Source organism: Canis lupus, chromosome 6, assembly GCF_011100685.1.
Source record: "Canis lupus familiaris isolate Mischka breed German Shepherd chromosome 6, alternate assembly UU_Cfam_GSD_1.0, whole genome shotgun sequence".
Classification (NCBI taxonomy): domain Eukaryota; kingdom Metazoa; phylum Chordata; class Mammalia; order Carnivora; family Canidae; genus Canis; species Canis lupus.
This window is the reverse complement of record NC_049227.1, coordinates 45,158,218-45,164,769: the sequence shown is the minus strand read 5'-3', so window position 1 is coordinate 45,164,769 and position 6,552 is coordinate 45,158,218. Positions and strand designations below refer to the sequence as shown.

At 36.6% G+C, this 6,552-nt stretch overlaps 1 long non-coding RNA gene across 1 annotated transcript in view; it reads right to left on the bottom strand.

Annotated features, from left to right (window-relative positions):
- LOC111096360 overlaps positions 1-6,552 on the bottom strand; it is a 33,627-nt gene that overhangs the window by 5,248 nt on the left and 21,827 nt on the right. The window lies entirely within an intron of this gene.

The window sequence follows — 6,552 nt, the reverse complement described above, 5'->3', positions numbered from 1 at the left end:
GCTTTTTCATGTCACAAATTTGACTGCATTATTTGGACTTTTCGCAAGTTGTAAATAAGCACTATGGTTACTGATTTCAGATAAATATTCTGATCTTGGATATTTTCAGTCTTTCTGTGCTCTGAGCTCCTGTAGTGTCTAGTCTGAATCACTCGACTCAACACTTCATTAAATGTAAGCCTTTGATTGCATTCTTGGGTATAAAACAGAATCTTCCATTTCTGTTGTAACTCTCATCCACCTATAAAGGACTGGCACATAGTAGGTTTCTGATAAAAACCTTTGGATTGTTTCAATCTCTTAGTTCCAGACCTGTTAAACTCTACTCAGATGGTTAAAGTACTGCAACAGGAAGGGAAATGTTAGTCCGCTTTACAGAGAATACTATGAAGCAATTTTCAAAGGAACAGTAGGTTCTTGGCAAAAAAAAAGAAACAAACTCAGAAATCCTAAAATAATTTCCTTTCTGTTACCTATGGGCCACCCTATAGTTCGATGCAAGATTCAGAGATACTTTTAGTCTCTAAATATTTTGCAAGAGGGAAAAGAAGTGTTCCAATCTCAAGAGAAATTGAAGGAGATGCAGCATTCAAAGACCACATTGAAAAAAAATGTCTGCTTCTGAATTAGGAACACCAGTGGCTCATTACTCTAAAAAAGACCACACATATACAAAAAAAAAAAAAAAAAAAATCAATAAAATTTGAAACAGGCTAAAAATTAAGTGTTTTTATCAAATAAAAACTGAAATTAACAAAAACCCTTATTTATTCAGCACTTCTATTGCACCTATATAAGATTGCTTTACAAGAAAAAAAAAAGATTGCTTTACAAGTACTAGGAGCTTAGATATTAATTTATTTCCCAATATATTCTGATCAATCTAAATATGTATTAAAGACAATAATAGAATCCCTATTTCTCAATAAAAAGTTATTAATTAACAAGCAAGGAAAACTGTTCTAATTTCTAACATGTACCGATTTGGTAATTAAAACCATGATATTCTGAGGCATGAGACAAAGTTCTTAAGTATTTAAAGTAGGAATTGGACAGCTGTCCTAAAGCAAAGTAAAACAAACCAAAATTCTCATGGATTTATATAATCTCATCTGTTCCCAAATGGCTCTTGTTAAAATACCATTTACCTTATGTTAACCCAAGGAAAATCAAATAGTTTTGTTCCCCTCCCCCTCAATTGCCAGCTGAGTGATAAGAACGTTTATGGCACTAGAAGGTCTAGATCAGGAATCAACACGAATCCTTCCCCACTTTCCTTTCTCGGCAAACATCTCTTACCACTAAACCAATGTGGTTTCCACTCAATCCCTCAGGCCACTGAACTCCCACGCTTTGAAGAGGAACTCCAGAAGCCATTAGACCATTTGACAAGGGATAGTAATTCACCTCAATATGCCCTTCAAATCTGTTAAATAGATGATAGCAAGCTGGGTGTTCCTTCTGTGCTGCAGTTCAACTGCTAACTCAAACAGCTGTGAAAAGTGAGAGTGGAGATACAGCAACTGCATGGCCACCTGCTGTTTTCTGTGACAGGTGCCACTGCCCCTTGACACTGAAATGCATATCATCATCATCACCCAAAGCCAGGCAACTCAGGAGTTTGGGGATATATATATATATCTGAGGATTTACACTGTCATCCTAATACTAAAAGTAATGGCTAATAACCTCTCTTCCAAATGTATGTTTGCAAAACTGTCAAGCCAGGATGGTATTTCTGCATTAGAGAAATAGTTGCCTTTTCCATCAGCAGTCCTGGCTTATTTTCTTTATTTTCAGTATAAATTAAAACAAATGATGGTTCTAGGATTACTCATATGAAGAAAGGAAGCTTTGGTTTCTCACTTTCTGGACAAATATACATCATAAGCACATTTTTAGGAGCCGTGCTCAACTCCAGCATAAAGATCCTCTCTTTTATAAGCACTAATGATCTATTATTCAAGCCAAAATGTTGTAGGCTTTATGGTTTTCACTTAATATTCAGACCAACTGCTCATGACTATGTAACATCTCATATCCCGTCAATGTCTCCAGCTAGAGAAAAGTTGAGTATGTTTTTCTCTCTTATTTGAATTGGGAAATTCAAATAAATGTGAATCAAAAGAAGAGTCAACCCTTTTGTAAAAATAGCTATTATGGTCTGCTGGCTGACTGATTAAGAACAAAGTATTTGATGAGAAACTGTGTTCTAAATTGAAACCAAATCCATACATGGCACCTTCATCAGAAGGAAAGTAGACACAAACATAAGACTTTCTGCTCTCATGGGGCTTTCCTTTGACAAGTAGAGCCACCTCCCACCCTCTAAAAAAAGGGGGGGAAAAAAGATCAACCTCTCATTATTAGCCCAAGAACACAATATGGGTATGGTAGCTGAATTGAATATAGAAAATAACTGGGTTAGCATTTATTTTTATAGTATGGGAATGGAGGCATTTCCTATTTTTATTTTAAGAAGATGATTCCCGTTTAATGCTGTTGTTGATTTAGCCCGTTTTTGTTTTTGTTTTTGTTTTTTGATTTAGCCCGTTTTCTTATCTTTTGTGGATGACTTCCCAGTGAGTGAGCTGAAGGGAAACTCGTACAATTCATAAATACCCAAACATTGCTAAGCCTCTCCCCTGTACCTTTCGAGGCCAAAATTTACAGATAGATACTGAGGGACCCTGTGATGATGCATTGGATTAATTCACCAGCTTCTCACTTCTTTAAGTTTCTAAGAGACCAAATCTTTAAAGCTGACATATGGGAGAGTGGTGATATATTGCATTAATTCTGTAGCCCCTTACTTTCATTTTAGGTCCTATGTGTTTCAATGGACATTTGTCTCCATCACAGCCACATCACACCAAACATTTGATTTGTCAGTTCATTTGGTCAAATACCACTCAAAACAAGAGGTGCTCAGAGAGGAGAAGAATCTAGCTCAAGATCTGCAGCTGTTTTCTGAAGTTGACCCAAATGACTTTTTTCTTCCAGTTTCTCAGAATCCTGCCTCTGTAGTTGTCTTTCCCTTTGGTCCATCCAGGACTTCAAAGCGATAGTTTGGTGTATTCTCTCCCCCCCCCTTTTTTTCTCACTAATGAATCTATAGCAGCATGGATTTTCCATATTTTGTTTAATGCTAAGCATTAGAGTTTTCAGTTTATAGTTTCACTTCCTCTGATGCCATTCTTTCTGCTGTAGAGTCTCTGCCTAAGATCATAGTTTAAATATGTTTCCCATGCTTTTTCTGCAGTGACGGGCCTGGAATATAAGTTTATTATGGATGAAGAATAAGAAAAACACTGAGAACTGTAACACAAGCTCTGCCGCTACCTGTGAAACAAACTGAAACTGACTATAAAACAATTAATATTTGTAGTTTGTATATAAAAACATTTTCATGTCCAGTATTTCACATCATCCTCATGAAAGAGAGAAGCGAAGTGACTGTCAATCTCAGGATTGATTTGCATATGAAGAAACAAGAGTCTTTAACAGGTTAAGTCACTTGTCCATCACCACACGATTCTTACAGAACAAAATGGGGAATTTCACCAGGTCTAACAAGTGATGATCTTTCCCCCAAACCACCTTGCTCTCCAGTGAAAGTTAGAAAAACTGGGATTTAAAACAATAAGGTACAGATTAACATGGGTGAGAACAGGCAAATTCACAGTGGCGAGGATCTATTTGAGCCTTTCCAGCACAACAAAACAGGAAGTGAATATCCACATGAAATATGTGTATCACCGTCCTTGGAAAAAGGAAACATGAACTCTTCCAGAATATATGGGCCAAACACAATGTATAGTGCTCTGTATAGCTGCTGTTTTGTAAAACTCACATGATAATCACGTATTTAATGTTTGTCTTCACCATAAAACTGTAATCTCCACAAAGGGAAACTACATCAATTATCTGCATGAATACCAAGAAGGAAAATAAAGCAATTCTTCCTTACATTCTAGATTCCGGCCAGTGTCTGCTCTAGGGTTTCTAGGTTTACCAGGACTATACTAAAAGCTTCTATTTCATTCTATGCACAATATTGAAAAATAGGATACTTGAAACATGAATTCTCTGAATCCATTAAACCCAGGTATGGAATATCTGAACATGAGTCAATATACACTGATTACTTTTACAATGAGTACTCCGAAAGAATTGTCTCAAAGGTAGCAAACAATTTGACTGATGTGAAACAGTCGGCTGTAGAGACCTGTGGGCGTCAGTAAAGAATACTTGATGGATCAGACATAATAAGGAAAATAAAGTCAAGAGTTATTCAAAATTAGACGGAAGAAGAAGGCAGTGTCTGATGAGAAGTGAAACAAAACAAAACCTAATAACAACACAAAAACAACCAAAAAATGAGTTGTTCAGGAGGAGCTCTGCCAAAAGCACTTGAGCCAGAAGGTAGGGTATCCTCCATTCTAACCAGGTAGCTTTAGACAGTCCATGTACGTTCCTGTGACTTCCTCCAATACTGTTATAGAAAGACTATGAGATCACATGACAGAGCCCTTTAAAATATATGCAAGTGATAAGTGGAGGTGGTATGCTGTACAATCTTGTGCAAGTATAATTTTATGAAAACAGACTTTACTACATTGGTTATTTTAAAGGGACTTTAAATCAGTACTGGTGAGAGAAGAAATAGCCAACTGTCTATGAAACAGATAACATGGTAGCCACTTTCCAACTTCAGATTTGAGCTTCAGTGAGCTATCATTTCCTCACATTCATGATATGGCCAATAACTGAAATTATATCTCTAGTCTTCATTGAAATTTCTATAATGTAAACGGTTTTGCTGTTCTCTCCACACAAATACACTCAGAGAACCATTAGCTATCACCGTAAGACTACGTCAAGGTTCATTTTGTTTTGTTTTGCTTAGTTATGTAGGTCTGGCCACTACTACAATGTTTAAATTAGGCTCATGCTTCCCTCTGTTAAAGAAGATAAAGAATGATTCATGTGCTTACTGCCTTCAGAAATGTTGGGTTAAAGGAAAATAGGCATTTTTGCCAGTGAAGTAATCCATATACTCAGAACAACTGCTACAGATAAATGGGCTTTGCAATAGGGAGTGATAGCCTTCCCATCATTAAGTAGGCCTATAGGAGACCTTACCTTCAATCTTCTTATTTAATGTAATAAGGAGTCTTTTTAAGGACTTGTCAGGGGACATAGTGGTAGATGAAACATAGCGCCAACTATGTCATCGTAGGCAGACTGAAGCCATGAGTCATCCAGTGTGCTGAGAAGTGGAGAGGTGTGTGCCATCTTCAGGCAAGCTTATCTAGACAAAATACATGTTAGGTTATGAGAACTGACAATTATGGAGACCTTGAATGCTGGTTTTTTTTTAACATAGGATTCAAATGAAAGGGAAGGTAGATGTAAGCCAACATGACTTCCATGTATCTTACAACGCAGCACAGTTGAAGGTGCGGAGTGGGATGGGGGATATTTAACTTGGCCTCAGGAAACCTGGATTACAATAAATTAAAATGTGATCTTGGGAAAAGCTGACATACATAATGTTTTAAAGGCATTTTAAATTATAACATTGCATCACTCTTGATAACTAAAAGAAACCACCATTGTTCATCTTTTGTCCAGTGTCATGGCTATTTCTAGTCTGTATCTGTCTAGAAGGTCAAAAGCAGAGTCTAAATTAGGACATCTCCCAAAGACAAACAGCATGGGGCATATTCAATATCAGCTTATTCAGGACGCACCAAAGGCATGATCTAAAGTTTTTTTCTCTGGCTAAGCCCTGAGTACAGACTTTAAAACTGTTCTCTATTTTCAGGTCTCTTTATTTAATGTTTTATGGAATCTGGAATCTGTAGAGAAGAGGGAATCACTTTTCTTTGTCAGTCAACATGATGGCATGACAACCAGTTGAAATGTGAAAGACTGTCAAATCAACAATTGTTTTGTCTACAGGATGCCAAATAACAACCAGTTTGATTGATTTGGGTTTATTCTTAAGTATAAATTTGTTCAGTTGTTGAAGCCTGTCGATGCAAGCCTTTAAATAATCATACTTTTTGTTTTCTTCACGGGGAACAAAGTGGTTTCAAAGATATTATCTCATTTTTATTCTGATTTCTCCCAACAACCCGTTAACTATCAGTAGAGCAAGTATTACTACATTTGTTTTACAAATAAAGATTACAAGTGGGATTTACAGAGCATAGGCCTAACTATCCCAATTAATTTGCTCCATTTTTTTTTTTAGTGGAACTGAAAGAACTACAATGTTTTGTACATCAAATAATAGTGTGTAATTTTAGCCTAGCCCAAATGAAATGTTCAGTAAACAGTATTCAATTAGAGTCTTTTATTTTCCATCATCAACAGCAGAGTCTCCACTTTCCTGCTGGATTCTTGCCCTTCCATATATCTATTGGCATATGTTGAAGGCTCTCGTTGTCTTGAATAGCCTGAGTGCTGGAAAAAGCATCCAGCTTTGCCTCCTTCACTTAAAATTAAAATGGTTCCCCCCTCAAAAATATGAACCCCTGGTTC